The sequence below is a fragment of the Erinaceus europaeus genome, chromosome 8 (genome assembly GCF_950295315.1).
Source record: "Erinaceus europaeus chromosome 8, mEriEur2.1, whole genome shotgun sequence".
In the NCBI taxonomy this organism is placed as follows: domain Eukaryota; kingdom Metazoa; phylum Chordata; class Mammalia; order Eulipotyphla; family Erinaceidae; genus Erinaceus; species Erinaceus europaeus.
The window spans coordinates 66,189,108-66,208,850 of NC_080169.1; the positions used below are offsets into that span (position 1 = coordinate 66,189,108).

At 40.4% G+C, this 19,743-nt stretch overlaps 1 pseudogene; it reads left to right on the forward strand.

Moving 5' to 3' along the window:
* LOC132539723 (cadherin-related family member 3-like) overlaps positions 1-19,743 on the forward strand; it is a 208,172-nt pseudogene that overhangs the window by 83,491 nt on the left and 104,938 nt on the right.

A 19,743-nucleotide genomic window follows, 5' to 3' on the forward strand; every position in this document is an offset into this window, starting at 1 on the left:
GGGGGATATGTTCCTCCTTTATCTTTATTTAGTTGAGCTTTCAGAGTTTGATGGGCCCTCTCGACAATGCCTTGTCCCTGTGGATTGTAGGGAATGCCCGTGGTATGAGTAATATTCCAGAGGGAACAAAAATCTTTAAATTGTTTACTTGTAAACATAGGTGCATTGTCTGTTTTCAAAAATAATGGGACCCCCATAACGGCAAAACAAAAGAGCATATGGCTTACAAGCTTTTTAGCACTTTCTCCTGTCTGAGCTGTAGCCCACATAAATTTAGAAAAGGTATCAATTGAGACAAACACATATTTTTGTTTGCCAAAGTTTGGTATGTGGGTGACATCAATTTGCCAAATAGCATTAGCTTTTAAACCTCGGGGATTAACCCCAAGGGTCTGGATAGCAGGTGTCTTTATGAGACTTGCACAAGAAGAGCATGTAGCGAGGATATGTTTTAACTGTGATACAGGAACATCAGGGAATCGAGCTTGAAGGCCTTTAAGATTAACATGGGTTAGAGAATGAAAATTAGCAGGATCAGAGACAGAGACTGGGAAAGTTCCTGTGGAGGCAAGGCGGTCAACTGCGGCATTCCCTTCAGACAGGGAACCAGGAAGAGGGCTGTGGGAGCGAAGGTGTTGAATATACAGTGGTTGGGTTCGAGAACAGAGCATAGAGGTGATTTGAATCAAGAGAGGGGAAAGTGGGTTGTCATCAATTTTCACATACGAACGAGCAAGCCATGGAAGTAAGTTAACAGTATACACACTGTCAGAAAAAAGGTTGAAGGATTCTGGTACAGCTTTTAGTGCAAGAAAAACAGCATAAAGTTCTTTGTACTGAGGGGAATTATCAGGAAGCTCAGTAAAGAGAGGTGTAGGAGATTGTTTGTCTGGGTAATATATAAGGGCAGCAGCTCCCCTTTTTCCGCCATCAGTAAAGATTGTAGGAGCAGAGGGAATGGGATCCCGAGAGAAAAGTTTAGGTGCTAGTAGAGGCAGAAGAGGTAAAGAAGCTATCAATTTATTAGAAGGAAAATGGTTATCTATTTGTCCTGGAAACCCCACGAAGCTTATGGCAAAGCGGGAATGATGGCGTATAAGCCACTCTGTATCTGTGAGAGAAAAGGGCAGAATGATTAAATCCGGTTCTTTCCCTAAGACCTGCACAGACCTATTTCTCCCTTGGCGAACCATGAATGCTAACGCATCTATCTCAGTGAGGAGTCTTGGAGCTCCTCCTACTGGCGTGTGAAGCCATTCGAGAACCCCATGGTCTTGCCACAGTGCCCCTACTACTGTGGGGGTGGAGTTGAAGATTAGAAGGTTTACCGGAGAGGAGGGGGAGAATCGAACAAGGTGCATGTCCTGGAGGGCCTGGTTAACCCTTTCCAGTGCCAAGGAGGCCTCAGGAGTTAACTTACGTTTTGAAGAGGGCTGTTTGTTTCCTTTCAACAGGTCAAACAGTGGTTGGAGGCAGCTTGTGGGCAGATAGAGATACTGCCTAAGCCAATTTAAATTTCCTAGAAAACTTTGTAAAGAAGCAAGAGTAAGGTTAGAAGGGAAGGTAACATTAGGTTTTAAGGGACGAATTTGCGTTAGAGAAATCTCTGAACCTAGGAAGGATATTGGAGGGATTAGCTGTATCTTCTCAGGGGCTACATTAAGGCCGCTTTTCTTTAATGCAGGAATGAGAAAATCACGTAAGGCATAGAGATCTGTATCTGATTTTCCCCATATTAAAATATCATCTGTATAATGAAAAATATTAAGGCCCTTATGAATATATGGGACAAGGGCAGATTTAACAGCCTCCTGACAAATCGTAGGACTATTGGCCATACCCTGGGGCAGCACCACCCATTCAAATCTATCAGCGGGACTGGCATTATTAATAGACGGAACAGAGAAGGCAAAACGTTTACAATCTCGCGGATGCAAGGGGACAGAGAAAAAACAATCTTGTATATCAATAGCTATGATTGGAATTCCCGTGGGAATTGCAGAAGCAAGAGGCAAACCCCTTTGGGGGGAGCCCCAGACCTGCATGGTTTTATTTACTGCACGGAGATCTTGAAGGAGGCGCCATTTTCCCGAGTGCTTTTTAATCACAAAGACAGGAGTATTCCATGGGCTTCGAGAATGACGAATGTGTCCCAAGGACAACTGCTCTCGGACGAGCTCTTTTAAAATTTTTAGCTTATCCCTAGGTAAAGGCCACTGTTCCACCCAGACAGGCTCATTAGAAAGCCAGCTTAAGTGGGGTGTTTGGCTACAAACAGTGGCATTTAGTATTGGGGGTGCTGAATAAACCTGGTATCGCGGGAATGAGTTTTACGCTCTGCAGAGGCGTCTGTGGATATCCTAACATTAAGACATTCCAGAAGATCCCTTCCCAGTAAGTTGGTGCTAATATTAGCTACCAAAGGGCGGAAGTGTCCAGTAGAACCTTCTGGGTCTTCCCACATAAGCGAGTCTCATGTGTAAATTGCTCTCGTCATCCCTCCTATTCCATGTAAACTGGGTCCAGGGATGAGTTCCCAATCTTGGGGAACCTCTTCTTGCCTTAAAATCGTCTTTGCTGCCCCCGTGTCAATCAAATATTTAAAAGGAATGTTGCCTATCTTTACTGTCATAGAAGGGTGACCTTGTTCTAAAACAGGAGTGGTCCACAAAATCTCAGGCCCCGAATTTGTACTATTCAGGGGCGAACCATCTTTATGAAATTGGGACCAACAATCTCTCTTCCAATGAAACGCCTTACGACATTTTGGACAAACAGTACGTGGTCTCTGGCTCCCTGACAGAAAGCGGGGTTGCTCTGGCTGGAGGCATGGTTTCCCTGACTGGAGGTGTGGTCGCAACTTATCAGGACATTGGTTACGCCAATGTCCTTGGCGACCGCACTGAAAGCAGGCCCCGTTTTGCTTACGTGGGGCAACTGCATAGACCTGCGTCGTAGCGGGTGTCCCATAATTGCCTGACGTAAGTTCCTGTGTCGCTAGAATCCAATTATCTGCGTGTAGGTGTTTAAGATTAAGGCATACTTGACGGAATTGTGGTGTCATGCCTTCCCAGACAATAGAGCGCAGGAGTAGTGTGCGGACATCAGGATTATAAACCTTTCTCTCTAAGCTTCTCTTCACCCTTGAGATGAAGCTTGCCAATGACTCATCAGAGCCTTGGTGAAAAGAGTTAATGGGAGCTGATGGATCTACATCAGGTGTGGTCACCCTTTCCCATGCTTGTGTTGCACAGATGCGTACCTGTTCAAAATAACCAGTTGGAAACCTGGCTTCTGCCTGCTGAGCTCCAGATTCATAAGCTCCTGCTCCAAACAAAGCATCAAAATTCCATTCTACCTGTTTGTTACTATTTTCCTGCGATTGCCTAGAGCACTCATCGCGGAAACATGCCTGCCACTGAAGATAGAGTGGGTCTGGGAGTGCAGCACGAGCCAGTTCTTTCCAGTCTTGTGGTATATTTAAATGCTGGTAAAAGCTTCTCAAAACGGACTTGGTCCATGGAGAGTGCATACCGTCCTCCCTGACTGCTTGCCTGAGCGTTCCAAGTTCTTTCGAGGAATATGGCTGCCACGGCTGAGGGTTTTGTTTAGAAGGGGCCAAGTTTACCGGGAATGTGTGGATTTGGTCCGATGGCGTGGGAGAGGGAGCTACAGAAGTGGAAAGTTCAGTAGAAACTGCTGTAGTGGCTGCAGGGGAGACTAAACGCATATCTACGGGGACGGAGCTCCCGGGGTGGACTGCACATGGTTTAAAATCCTTAAGTGCTGAAAAAATATCCTTTAGCTCTCGTATCTCAGTCACTAGGTCCCTTAATGGTGACGTATCAGCAGGGGGCGGGGTCAGGGACAAGGAAGCCTCAGGCGGAGCTGAAACCGCGGCAGCAGGGGCCAGGGGCGGGGTCAGGAAAACGGAAGCTGCAGGCAGAGCTGAAACCGCCGCGGCAGGGGCCGGGGGCGGAGCTGAAACCGGAACGGCAGGGGGAGGGGCTAGAGAACCGGAAGCCTCAGGGGAAGCAGGGGGAGGGGCCAGAGAAGCAGAAGGAACTGAACACGTGTCTGCCACAGAAGGGACCGAACACTTGTCTGCAGAAGGAGCCGAACACGTGTCTGTGGGGACAGCTGGGGGAGGGGTCAAAGGAGCGGCAAAACACGTGTCTTCAGGGGCAGTGGGGGGATGGGTCGTGGAAGCGGAAGCTGCCGCAGGAGAAACCGAACAAGTGTCCCCGGAGGCAGTGGTTTGGGGGCTGACTGCAGATTGCTTAGGGTGTTTAAGTCCTAAGCAAATATCCTTTAACTCCTGTATCTCAGCCTCAAGGTCACTTAACCTTTTGGCAGGAGGCCTTGTACATATCCTGAAAATAGTAAATATAGCCATGAGAACCCATGGTGTAGCAAAAATTAAAGCGTCTCTGAGATCGAAAGCCTGTCCCAGGAGAGAAGGATAGAATGTCTGGGACACCTCCTCATAAAACGGAAAAAATCCCATGGTGGAGGGAAACGCGGGGCCACAGAAGTGGGCGGATGCCACTTACCTGTGTCTGGGCGGTTTCGGAGACCTCAGGCCGGGCGTGGTGTGGGTACGGAACACGATGGGCACCAGATGTTGTTGAGGCAGTCTGGTGTCGGGCTGCACCGCGGAGAAGAGAGCGGACGTCCAGAGCAAAGGGGTACACAGATCTTTATTATAGGATGGGGGGGGAGGTTTGGTTCAGACCACGTGGAGCCAGCCAGCAATGGCCGACCACGGGAGGAGAGCAGGGAGCGAGATCTCAGAGAGGGAGAGGCCAAGAGCCCAGAGAGAGAGAGGGGAGGGGTGAGGGGGCTTTTTATTGGGCGACAACCAGGGGTGACGTGTAGGGCCAGGATTGGTTGAAAGGGGGCACTCTAGGATTTAGCAGGGCATAGAAAAACCTGGGGGCGGAGCCAGGATTGGTTGAAAGGGGGCACTCTAGGATTTAGCGGAGCATAGAAAAACCTGGGGGCGGAGACTGCATCAGAATAAGTCCTCAGCAACAGGAATGTTTCCTCTTTATTTCTCCTTTAAATTATTTACTTATTTATATATGTGTTTATGCATTTATATTATGTGAGAAAGATAGGTAAAGCATCAGAAAGAGAGAAAGAGACCTTTCTCTTGCTATTCAGCATTTTCAGGTGGTGGTTTGGGTGAGTGAACCTGGGACTTTTGAGGTTAAAGGAATGAAAATCTGGTGCACTACCATTTCACTATATTCACAGCCCTCTGTTATTACTTTTTGAGCATATTTCATCTCTTTCCTGCACTGTCAAGTTTATTAACTGGGATATCTTTAAGCTAATGATGAAATTCATTTTTAAATATTTGTATTTACTTATTATTGGGTAGAGACAAGGAGAAAGTGAGACGAGAGGGGAAATAGAGAAAGAGACAGACAGATACCTGCAGCTCTGCTTCACACTCATGAAGCTTTCCTCCTGCAGGTGGGGACGAGGGGCTTGAACTGAGGTCCTTGTGCACCGTAATGCATGCACTTAACCAGGTGTGCTACTGCTTGGCCCCTGAAATTCATCATTAATAATTGCATATATTAAATATGTATATATATATATAACTATTGCATATATTAAAATCAACATTTCCTCAATAAAGTGATATTTGAATTAGAAAAAATTAGTGTTGCATCCCAATCTTAATGATAAAAGATTGATACTACTACGTAAAAAATAATAGTACATATTAAATTTACACCACAGGTATTTTTCCTGCATAATGTTGAGTAATTCTTGGCTATTTTCTTAGTAGATGTATTTTTAGTACTAGAAGGAGAGAAACATTCTAATGTTTTACAGAAATAAATGACTCACTTTACTGTGTTGTAGTGATTATAATCCCTCCATAAGCTTTTTCATTTCTCAAGCAACCTAGCACTGGTTCTTGCTGCCCTTTGGAGCTCCATAGATATCAACATTATACAATAAGTACATAGCTCATGGTGCTCAGAAAATAACCGAGTGGTGGCTTAGTTACTTTAGAGTTTGCAAATAGAAAAAAAGAGTCACAATTGCTTATTCTATTAAAAAGTAAAGAGGATTAACATGCAAATTACAGCTGATCTGCTTGCCCAAACAATTCCATAGGTTACCACACATCAACTTTAAATATTTATAATTAACACTGATGATATATAATACACCTAATTTATCTGATAATCTCGATAAATATGTATAGGAAACAGACACAGAAGCTGAAATCTGACCTGCACACATCATCATTCAATTAAACACAATAAAACAATTGCTTTCAGGGTTGAGTAACAATTTATTGACCCATTGGCTTAATTCTTATGACTGGATTTGTATAAATAGCCAATGTCATGTATTTGTTGATAGGTATTGCTCTGGGCATTAAGGAAGCTGGTCTAAATATGAAGATCTTCAAGATTTTGTTAATGTGCACAGTTTTGTTCAGCCTTTGCTTATAAAAATGTAAATGTTAAAATCATATTCCTGCTGCAAACTTTTTAATTCAATTTATATGTCTCTCTTAGTGTCTCATTCTCACTTCTTGTATATGTCTGCCTGAGCATGTATAAGTGAACAAATGTTTAAGTAATAATAGCTCAACACTTCATTTTGAAGGTTTTCTAACAGCACAATACATTTTTTCCTCTTTAGAGTCTTAATTTGCTTCATAAAATTTCCCCTGATATGTAACAAAATGCCGATGTGAAATATTTATTTATTTATGATTTTGTTTAAAGATTGGAACAGTTTGTATATATTTATATTGCCTTTTAGTCATGCTACATACTCTGGTAGTGAGTTACAGGATATGCCTTTTTTCTACTTTTTGCTCTAGAGGTACATTATAATGCAATTTACAATGAATCATAAGTTAACTAAAAACAGTCACTATTCTTTCTAATGAAAAATAAAAGCAATGAAAATAATTAAGTAGATTAATGCAGAAAGGATGTTTCACTATTTTTTCAAATAATGTTTTAGATTTCAGTATAGCAAATTTTTACGCAAAAACATAGCTTATGAGAACATGGAAATTAATTGAAATATTCAATAAACTGAAGTAGAAAATTAATGAAACCGTCTGTTGACTAAAATGACCATTCTTTCTACTAGCTGTTACAAGTGAAGTAAAGCTGAAATTTCAGTTTGTTCTTGCTTTAAAATTTGCTTTAAGTTGTACAATAAAAATATTAGTGTTAAAATGTGAGCTAAATGTTAAAAGCCCAGAGACTGAGTTTCAGATAAAATTTTTTCAAAATTCTAAATTTACTGTCTCATTAGAGGGGAATATACATGGAATGATTGTTGGTATGGTTGGTCACTCATATTTAATTTGGTTTTACTTAAAAGTCTCTGTGTTATGTCTTCAGTGTTCCCACACACTGCAGTAAACATTCAGATGCTAATTGACCCCCTTTACTTGCCTGAAAATTCTGTTCCTGGGACACAGGTCAGTCAACCTTATGATAAGGATGTAGCTGGAAGAGCAGATGCCTATCATTTTCTGAATGAAGTAAAGGATTTCTTCATTGATCCAAGTAATTAATTTTAGTATATATATTGCTATTAAAATTTTCTTAAATTGTTGTTGGATAGGACAGAGAGAAATGGAGAGAGGAGGGGAAGACAGAGAAGGGGAGAGAAAGATCGAAACCTGCAGACCTGCTTCACTGCCTGTGAAGTGACACCCCTGCAGGTGGGGAGCCGGGGGCTCGAACTAGGATCCTTTTGCGGGTCCTTGCAATTGCGCCACCTGCGCTTAACCCACTGCACTACCGCCCGACTCCCGCTATTTAAATTTTATATGCAACTTTTATACTCTACACTTTTAAAAAAAAAAATTACTTAGTTAAATTGAAATTAGATTTTTTGATGTTGTAGGTATCATAACACTTTTAAAAAATTATTTTACTTGGGGGTTAATGGCTTACAGTATAGTCTTAATACACAGGCACACTCTCTTGTCTCCCCTTCATTGGTGTCTTAGAGACACAGCAAGATCCCAATGTCCCTTCATCATGACCCTTTCCTTTCTGCTCTAGAAAGGAAACTTTGGTGCAATATACTACACCCAGTCCAAGTTTCACTTTATATATCCCCTTACTGTTCTTTGTTCTTAAATTCAATCTACAGATGGAATCATTTGGTATTGGTGTTTCTCTTTCTGGCTTTTCTTAAGCAACACGACGACGCCTTCAAGTTCTGACCACAATACTACAAAGGAGATGACCTCGTTCATTTTAACAGCTGTATAATACTCCATTCTTTATATTTACCACACTTGAGTAGCCATTCATCTTTTTTTTGGAGGGGGGTGGTAATCTGGGTTATTTCCAAGCTTGGGCTATTATAAACAGTCCAACTATGAACACTGGTGTGCATAGGTCTTTTCAATTTTAGTTTTCCCTCGGCAAATCCCCAGTGAGGGATTACTAGACCATAAAGTACCATGATTTCTAGAGTTATGATAAATCTCCAGACTGTTTTTCAATAGGGTTAGACAAACTTACATCCCCATCAGCAATGTAGGAGGGTCCCCCCACAGCCTCTCCATTATTTGGGGTTTCTGTCTTTCTAATGTGTGATATTTTCACAGTTGTAAAGTGGTATCATTTTGTGATTTTTATTTGTATTTCCATTATCATCAGTGATTGAGCATTTTTTGTAGTTTCTAAGGGAGTATCCTACTCCTATCTTCTCAGTACAAATAAATATCCAGTCATTGCCACACAATGTTTTTCAAAAAAAAATTATGATCATTAAATGCCATGAGATTCTTCTTTGTTATTGGAGAAAAAAAAAATCTTCCATAGCAGTAAAGGTGATTCAGAATGCATATTTTTGGTATTAGTGGCAAGAAAAAAATAAGTATTTTAAATTCTGGACTAGTGAATTAACCAATTTTTTTTTCTGCAAGGAAAGAAGCAATAAATTATGGGAAAAAAAGGAATACACCCCATGCTTTGCCCTTCCATAGCATCTTATCCCTTGTATTGTTGACTTTCTACTAGTTCAAAGGAAAAAGCAGCTTGGTGTTTCTCAGTTAAAACCAACCCCCCATAAAAAGATTTGTTTTCAGTTACATGCTTGAATCAAGTAATGTTTATTTAAATTTCCCTAAAATATAGAAATAGTTTTTATTTTAATCTATTTCTGCACCATTTTTCATGTTTGTCTGGTAATCCTTTTTTTTTTAAATTAATTTTTATTGCAACCAGGGTTATCATTGTGGCTTGGTCCCTGCACAAAGAATATTCCAGTCTTAGTGGCTACTTTCCCCCCTTTTTTCTTTTATTCTTTTTGATAGAGACAAAAAGAAATTGTGATGGAAAAGGATATGACAAGGGAGAAATAAAGAGAGACAGCTGCAGCACTGCTTCAACACTTGTGAAGCTTTTCCCTTGCCATGTTGGAGCATGGGCTTCAACCAAGGTCCTTGCACATCATAATATGAGTGCTCTCGCAGGACAACCACTGCCTGGCCCTTCAGTTAATGACTTTTATAGTTACATGTAAATAATTAGATATTATTTCTAAATCAAGAGCTAACATAGCAAAACTGCTAGCCACTTTTCAGGTAACTGTTATAACAAGTATTTACTTGTTTGTATAGTGTGCTCAAGAATTATAACCTATCTAATGAAATAGAGCTTAGCTTATAAACTTAAAAACATGTTTTGGAAAACAGGAGCAGACAAATTTCTTCTCACTTGTCTCCTGATGTCACTTTATCTGGAAGGTTATTATGTAATTTAACACAGTTCCAAGCATTTATAATCCACCCAGTCCCTTTCTGAAGAAGTAGATTTTAAGTTCTCTTGACTTATCTGCTATCCTCTCTCAGTAATGAGGGTAATGCGGGCAATGCTTTAATTCTCAAAATTCCAAATAATATATGAACGCCAAAGTCCCTCTGTTTCTTCTGCTAACCTAAAATAAATAAATAAATAAATAAATAAATAAATAAATAAACAAATGCAACCAGGAGATAGCTCATTTTCATAACCTTGAAAATGGTTATGCTCAAGGTTATGCTCTAGCTTTTTGCCCTCTTTCACTTTCTCATAAATAAATAAATATTTAAAAAAAATAGAAGTTAAAGAGGTATTCAAGTATTTACTTGGAATTAAAAAATTATAGCTCAGTATAGAGTTCTAGGTAGAAACCTAAAATGTAGAGAAAGGAGGTGCTAAAGTTGCAAAATTTAATGGAAAATGTGATGTTCTCTCTCTCTCTCTCTCATCTACACACAATCTCCAAGAAATGTAAACTCTCACTAGTTGGGCGCAATTGGTTACTTCTCTCAGGAAATTAGCAATCTTTATTTACCAGGATTCAATTTCCTAGATATGTTCTCAAACAACTGATGTTTGGCCTACTTCAATATAGACAATGACGTTTTTCCACGATGATAATTCTGACCTTATTATTATTATTTTTTAGAGATCCACTTTTCATTGATTGTATATGAGAGAGATTTTCACATGAAGCAGGAAGAGAGAAAGGAGCCAAAGAACATTCTGGTACATGAACCTTAGGCATACAAGCCCTGCACTCTTATCAGTTGAAACATTTCTCTAGCCACTGTGACTCTCTTTTTAAAATAGATCCACTTTTGCCTGTTTTTCACACCTTTCTCTGAAAGTTAAATACCAAAAATCTTTGGTAGAATTTCTGCTTCTTGAAATTAGATTGCAGTAATACCCACTTCCTGAGGTTCTCTTATTGAATATTCGCTGAACCTAAGATATTTCATTATTTTTTTATCTCTGTTGGTAGTGATAACACAGACAATGGTCCAAATTTCAGAAGACCCCCCCCAACACACACACACACACACACACACACACACCATCCTACATGTACACCACTTCCTTAATAATATGAAAATATCTGATCCTAATTATATAGCAAATACTTGTCCACTTAAATCTTTCATTTATTTCCCTGATACTATTTATAATTGCCTATCATGTGCTCTCCTGCCAATATATATTTATCCTATTGACTCTATCTACCTGTATATTTTTATTCTCAATTCATACTTATCCTCTTCACATACTGCCCTAAGATTTCTTGCCCTTAACTTCACACACTTCCTACCTAACTCACACTCTTCTTGCATTTTCTCATTTTTCATTTGTAGTATAGGAAACCCCCATCACATGGGAAATAAATAAAAAATCTTAACCATTTTGTGACTTCTTGCTTAAAAAGAGATTTGTTAATTCTCTGGGACAACCACAGCATGTTTCATTCACATTGATATTAGTCATTCACCCACACAGTCCTATCTCAGTGTCAGGAAGTGGGTAGACAGAATTCTTCTTAATCCAAATCCAACTCCTAACCATTACTCTGATCTTTTTTGGAAAACTTCATGCTTATTTGGATTCAGCCTATTTGAATCCTTATCAAAATCACTAATCATAGTCCCTCAAGTCCTGGAATTCCCCACTGTCTCAAGTGCTGTCATGTTTTCCTAGGTTGCCTCAGTATTCACACTATGGCGCAACTCCCATTTCAACCTCTTTAACTTGTCTTTGAAAAATCTCTGTATCCTATGCCATTACTTTAATATCTACATCCATTCACACATTTCCACAGGTTATAGTCAGAATTTCAATTTTCTGAGAGCAATTCCAGGTTTGCACTCTGAATCTCAGACATGACAAGCACATATTTTTTTTTTTATCTTTTGTCCTCAGCTAGTTTAACCATATTATTTCATCATATCCTGAAAGTCACAAATTCACTGATTGATTTTCTATCAATGGCTCACCTCTCTTCATTTCTGCATATAATATTTTAATTATTCTTCTTACTTCTCCTTGGTGATATGCTTGGATAATGCCAATGACCAAAATCCAGGTTAACTCTGAAGACTAACCTAGGAATATCTGATAAATTAATAGGATCTTGCTGCCAAAGTCTTCAATGTTGTTTTGATAAATCGCTTACAATCCCCCCTGATAATGCCAGTATGGAGAAATGGCCCCAGTTAATTACTCAGTAGAGAAATGTTTCTTTAAAAATAGGCAAATAGATATAAACATAGTTGTAGAAATAATAGCCCAAGTCTGTGGTCTTGGGAGAACTACTATAGTTTCCAATGGAGGTGATGAGGACACAGAAATATGCTGGTTGGAACAGTATGGAATTATACCTATTATCTCATAATTTTGTAAATCAACACTGAGTCAATAATAAAACATTAAAGAAAGAAACCAAATAAAACAAAACAAAACAAAAAATTCGGTAGAGGACAGAAACTTCTTGTTAAAGTCAAAGGAATTAATTCACACTCATCAATAAAATTCATATGCCTCTGTCTGTTAGACTTTCAGAGGATTCTCCTCCAAAGAACTAGAACCTTTAATTAAAAGCATGTAGAGGGGGTTGGATGGTGTCACAGCTGGTAGTGTGTCCATGCTACAATGTGCAATGACCCAGGTCCCCACAGACAGATGGGAATATTCACAGCTTTGCTGCAGGTGTCCCTCTCAATTCAATTCCATTCTGTCTCTATTCAGTAAGTAAATAAATAAAATAATTTTTAAAAAGGGAAAAAATAGGGTATTGGGAGGTAGTGCAGCGGGTTAAGCACACATGGTATGAAGCGCAAGGATCAGGCTCCCTACCTGCAGGGGAGTGGCTTTAAAAGAGGTGAAGCAGGTCTGCAGGCATCTATCATTCTCTCCCCCCTCCTCTCTTGTCATTAAAGTTCGGGGCTCCAGCAGGCCAGGCTAGCTTCGCGGCGGTAAACAGAGACTCAGGGACTCAGGGACACATGGCTGGGCCGGGAAGCTGTATTTCTTTATTCACAAACAACGATTCATAAACTAAACCAAACTAATCACCACACAGATCTGTCCTGCATCCTTCTCTTCTGGCAGCCATGCCAGAACTCTGGAACTACGTAGCATCAGGGGCTGGGAGAAAGAGAGGCGCAAAACTAGCAAGGGCCAAACCAATTCTCCTGGTAGGGGGAGAGTGAGACCAAACCAATGTGAAGCATACAACAATTTCCCCTTTTCTTTTTAACTAAATGACTATAGTATTAGGGGTGTGGGGTGAACAGAAACCTGTATAGTACAGACATTTTTTTTAAAAAAGAAACTGGCACAAACATAGAGGAACATGTAAGCGAGTAACAAGAACCAGTGTGCTGCCAAGGGAAGGCCTAAGAGGGACCTTTTTTTGCCTCTGAGGGGCGTTACTTGCCTCGACGGGCATTTTCTAGCATGGGGGGTGGGTGAGGCCTAGAGTCTTAAGGCAGCTGGCTGCAGTCAGTCTTTGAGAAACCCAGCAGCATAAAGGGAAGCTGCAAAGTGTCCAAGAGGTGTACCAGTGAGTCCGATAGAAATGCCAGTCCAAAGCAGATGTCCACAGAAGAATGCCAGGGGGTGGAACGTTGTATGAGGAAGGTCAGCTGCTGGAATTCCGCTTTTCTGTAGAGAACTTGACAGCTGCAATTTACTTACTATGAAACAAAACTTGTAGCAGGCTAGAAGTTTATCACAATTATAACTCTACTACAATTGGAAGTCTTTTTTAGTATGATTTTAAGGTTGTTTAAAGTTTAAACAATAAAATGTGGAAAGGTAAACAGAGAACCATGGGGGAAAAAAAGCCTCATGTATGAGAATCATTAGCATAACCATAGCACAATCTAACATTTCTAATTGAGAAGGAATTTGAGAGTTTTACATATCAACAGCGTCTTTTTAACCTTTTGTTACACCCATTCAAGATGGAGACACACCCTAGGTGTGTGCAGGTTTTTTTTAGACCAACTTAGTTAAAATATATTGATTTTTAACTAATTTTTACCTCAGACTTTAAATATAAGATAATTTTATCTGTATGAGAATTACATTGAAAACCTTTTTCATTTAACTCTGTGTGGTAAGAATATAGCCTTAAAGTTACACTTTTAACCTTAAAGTTAATGTTTACCAAACTTTAAATACACACATAAACATGGTCTTTAATACACAAGGAGAGAAACCTTTGTTACAAAGACATGTCATTTTAAACATGAATTTAGATCTATACTGTCTTAGCTGTTGGGGGGGTCACCATCCAGAGGTGGCCTCCCGCACAGCTCCACTTCTAGGAATTGTAGGTTGCGATCTCTGGACAAATCTCTGCGTATTTTAGCTCGTCTGCCTTCAGACCCAAGTTTGGGATCTCTGCCAGGGGGCCCAGTTTCGGCAGGGAGCCCACGGTCTCTAGGCGGTCCGGGATCTGTCCAGACTTCATAGCAGGAAGGGCGGGTGGGCCAGCCATGCAGAAGGCGCAGGTCGAGGTGCCCCGTGGTGGCGGCCATGATGGGCTGCCATGTCTGCTGCCCTGCTCCCGGCAGCCGAGCAGCTTGAAGGGAGCCCGCGCCCAATGCCCAGTGCCACGCAGCAGAAAGCTGGTTCATGCAGGCTGGCATTGGGCTCCTGCAGGCTGGCGTTGGGCGGAAACCACAGAGTGGTCCAGAGATAAATGTTCCAGAAATAGCGAAACAGTCTTGTGAAGAAAGAGCAGAGGCCTTTGGAGATCTCTTCACAAGCAGAAGAGAAGGCCATAATGCATAGGTAGCCAAATTGTCACTTATCTGGGGGATGGGCAGGTCATGTCCCACGTTGTAGGCACCATATGTTGTTCAAGTTAGGGGCTCCAGCAGGTTGGGCTAGCTTCGCAGCAGTAAACAGAGACTCAGGGATCAGGGACACACGGCTGGGCCGGGAAGCTGTATTTCTTTATTCATGAACAACAATTCATAAACTAAACCAAAGTAATCACCACAGAGATCTGTCCTGCATCCTTCTCTTCCGGCAGCCGTGCCAGAACTCTGAAACTACTATGTAGCATTGGGGGCGGGGAGAAAGAGAGGCGCGAAACTAGCAAGGGCCAAACCAATTCTCCTGGTAAGGGGTGAGTGAGACCAAACCAATGTGAAGCATACAACACTCTCTCAATTTCTATCTGTCTTATCCAACAACAATAATAATGATCGCAATGATAAAAAAAAAAAAGGCAACAAAAGGTAAAAAAAAATAACCTCTGGGAGCAGTGGATTCCTGATGCTGATGCAGGCACCAGGCCCCAGCAATAACTCCAGAGGTATAAAAAAAAAAAGGAAAAAATGTTTCTCTTTGATCATTGGTGCCCCTATTCCCAGCAAAAATCCAATTGATTATATTGAACCATGGCTTTTCTTTTTTTAATTGCCACCATAGTTATTGCTAGGACTCGGTGCTGGCACTGCTTGCTCCAAGTGGCCTGCCCACCTTCCTTTTATTCTTCCTTCCTTCCTTCCTTCCTTCCTTCCTTCTTTCCTTCCTCCCTCCCTCCCTGCACCCTTTCCTTCCTTCCTTCCTTCCTTCCCACCCTCCCTCTTTCCTTCCTTCCTTCCTTCCTTCCTTCCTTTTTCTCTTTCTCTTTTTCCTTCTCTCTCTCTTTCTCTTTTTCTTTATTCTTTTATTAGATAGTATAGGTAGAAATTGAGAGGGAAGGAAAGACAGAAAGGAGACCTCTTATCCAACATAACACCAAGCTTGCTGAACATTCTATATCTAAAGGACATACAAATTTGACTTCAATTTGAGAGTTCAGTATTGGTTATTTGTATTTCTTGATATGATCAGATTTTATGTGATATATTGTTCCTTAAAATTTTTAAGCAGGGCCTGGTAGTTATCCACTTGATATAGGGTACATTTTACCATGAGTGAGTACCCTGAATATCTACCAGCAGTGGGGAAATTACATGAGCAGTGGAGCAGATGTCTCTTCCTTTCTAGTATCTCTCTGATCCCTTCTTTATCTTACTCTACCTGTCTTACAATTTCTATTAAAAAATGAGAGAGAGTGTCGGGCAGTAGTGCTGTGGATTAAGCATAGGAGGCGCAAAGTGCAAGGACCGGCTTAAGGATCCCGGTTCGAGCCTCCAGCTCCCCACCTGCAGGGTGTTCTCTTCACAGGTGGTGAAGCAGGTCTGCAGGTGTCTATCTTTCTCTCCTCTTTTCTGTCTTCTCCTCTCTCCATTTGTCTCTGTACTATCCAACAACAACAATTATAACCACAACAATAAAACAACAAGGACAACAAAAGGGAATAAATAAAATAAATTTAAAAAATGAGAGAATGAAAGGGAGAAGAAAGAAGTATTTAAAATAAAATAAACCATTAAAGGAAAAAATAAGATTACAGAAAAGCTGTTGTCTATTTACCCACATTATCTATTTGCAAGATTATTATTTATTAAAGAACACCTATTAAAGAGAGCAGTTTTCAGTAGAATTAAAAATATGTTTCTTAATAACATTGAGAATAGGAAAACCGTACAAAAGATCAACGAAAGTAAATGTTGGTTCTTCGAAAGAGTAAACAAAATCAACAAACCTTTAGCCAGACTCACAAAACAAAAAAGGGAGAAGACCCAAAAAAATCGGATAGTAAATGAAAGAGGAGATATCACAACAGACACTGTAGAAATTCAACATATCATGCGAGGCTTCTATGAACAACTATATGCAACCAAGCTAGAGAACCTGGAAGAAATGGACAATTTTCTAGATACCTACCAACTTCCAAAACTAAGTAAAGAGGAAGTGGATAACATGAACAGGCCCATCATAGCTAATGAAATTGAAACAGTTATCAATTACACGGGGACTATTACACGGGGAAAGCAGAGTCTCTTCAACAAATGGTGTTGGAAACAATGGGTTGAAACATGCAGAAGAATGAAACTGAATCACTGTATTTCACCAAATACAAAAGTAAATTCCAAGTGGATCAAGGACTTGGATGTTAGACACAAACTATCAAATACTTAGAGGAAAATATTGGCAGAACTCTTTTCCGCATAAATTTTAAAGACATTTTCAATGAAACGAATCCAATTACAAAGAAGACTAAGTCAAGTATAAACCTATGGGACTACATCAAATCAAAAAGCTTCTTCACAGCAAAAGAAACCACTACCCAAACCAAGAGACCCTTCACAGAATGGAAAAAGATCTTTACATGCCATACATCAGATAAGAGTTTAATAACCAACATATATAAAGAGCTTGCCAGACTCAACAACAAGACAAAAAATAACCCCATCGAAAAATGGGGGGAGGACATGGACAGAATATTCACCACAGAAGAGATCCAAAAGGCCGAGAAACACATGAAAAAATGCTCCAAGTCTCTGATTGTCAGAGAAATGCAAATAAAGACAACAATGAGATATCACTTCACTCTTGTTAGAATGTCATACATCAGAAAAGGTAACTGCAGCAAATGCTGGAGAGGGTGTGGGGTCAAAGGAACCCTCCTACACTGCTGGTGGGAATGTCAATTGGTCCAGCCTCTGTGGAGAACAGTCTGGAAAACTCTCAGAAGGCTAGAAATGGACCTACCCTATGACCCTGCAATTCCTCTCCTGGGGATATATCCTAAGGAACCCAACACATCCATCCAAAAACATCTGTGTACACATATGTTCTTGGCAGCACAATTTGTAATAGTCAAAACCTGGAAGCAACCCAGGTCTCCAGCAACAGATGAGTGGTTGAGTAAGTTTTGGTATATATACACAATGGAATACTACTCAGCTGTAAAAAATGGTGACTTCTCCGTTTTCAGCCGATCTTGGATGGTCCTTGAAAAAATCATGTTAAGTGAAATAAGTCAGAAACAGAAGGATGAATATGAGATGATCTCACTCTCATGCAGAAGTTGAAAAACAAGATCAGAAAAGAAAACACAAGTAGAACCTGAAATGGAATTGGCATATTGCACCAAAGTAAAAGACTCTGGGGTGGGTGGGTGGGGAGAATACAGGTCCAAGAAGGATTCAGAGGACCTAGTGGGGGTTGTATTGTTAAATGGGAAACTGGCGAATGTTATGTATGTACAAACTATTGTATTTACCATTGAATACAAACATTAATTCCCCAATAAAGAAATAAATTTAAAAAAATATGTTTCTTTCTCTGAAAAAACAACTTTCACAACTCAGGATCTTTTCTGAATATCTAAATTTTTTTTGTTAAACTTAACAAGATTTTCTGTTAAACACTGATGTCTTTTGTAAAAACGTTCCATTTTTTTCAGATTTTACTTTTTAATAATATTTTTATTGGGGAGATAGTGAATTATAGCACATTTGTTTATACATGTGTATGGTTTCTCAGTTCTGCATAACAAGTGGTTGCTACATACTCTTATCTCCCCATCAAGAAATTCAAACTCCCTCAACACTCCATCTCCTACTCCATAGTCCCTTGATTTGGTGTAGTACCACCACCCCAGTCCAAGTTTCATTCTGTTTTCTTTCTTTTTATTTGTATAATTTATTTATTGCTATTTAAAATATTTTCTTTTCTTTTAAAAAATTTTTATTTATAAAAAGCAAACACTGACAAAAACCATAGGATAATAGGGGTACAACTCCACACAATTCCCACCTCCAGAACTCAGTATCCCATCCCCTCCTCTGATAGCTTTCCTATTCCTTGTCCCTCTGAAATACCGACCAAAGGACATTATGGGGTGCAGAAGGTGGAAGGTCTGGCTTCTGCAATTGCTTCCCCGCTGAACATGGGCATTGACAGGCCGATCCATATACCCAGCCTGTGTCTTTCTTTCCCTAGTGAGGCAGGGTTCTGGGGAAGCGGGGCTCCAGAACACATTAGTGGGGTCTTCTGCCCATGGAAGTCTGTTTGGCATCATGGTAGCATCTGGAACCTGGTGGCTGAAAATGAGTTAACATATAAAGCCAAACAAGTTGTTGACTAATCATGAACCTAAAGGGTGGAATAGTACAGATGAATATTTGTGGGGTCTCTGTTTTGTGGATAGTTAGTAGACCTATTTTAGTTATATTCCAAAGGGCCCATGAGTATACTAGTTCTTTTTTTCCAAGCCTGAAATCTGAAATGCAGGTGAATCTAAGTTGTTGTCTGGGGAGGTGATATCATGGCTGGGAAAAGGACCAGAAAGCTGGATCAGGGAAGAGAGTAGCTCCCTAATATGGGAAAGGGGTGTAAATATTGTTGACTGTAAATCTCATTGATTTGATGTGATCTGGGGCCCATGATTAGCTTAGGAGCCTGTGTGACCTCTGCATTCCTCTAGATCTGAGCTCACATTCTGTGGTCATGAGTAGGAGAATTCCATGTTGCCCCAATATCTATCCATCTTCCTCAGGTGTAGCATAGAGTATGTTGTCCATCTTCCCTTCGGATGATGGAACATTCTCTACCACTGTTGATCCAAGTTGAGGGCAAGGTCCTATGGGGGCCCACAAAGGGATCTCTTTTGTTGTTCCTGATAGAAATGACCGGTGACAATGGAGACAGGGATTTATTCGAGGTCTAGGCCCATCAAGTCTGTTTGGGCATCTCAGGACTCCCTAATTAGGGGCCCAGCTAATGGGGTGGCCTGATAATGACTAGAGTCATCATTAAAGTATGCCAGTCTCTTGCCCTTATTCAGCTTTTGCACCCCTTTCTAACTCTGTCCTCCAATTTCCACATACATATGGAGTCATCCAATATTTATCCCTTTCTTCCTTTCAATTGAACTAATAATCTTGCACCCAATGGTGAAATTTGAAAATTGTATTTCTACTAGTGTCTGCAGTTTCCCTCCCTTCATGTATATATTGTTTTTCTGTCAATATTTAAAATAACTCCTGATTTTATACCCAGGTATTAAACTAATTTA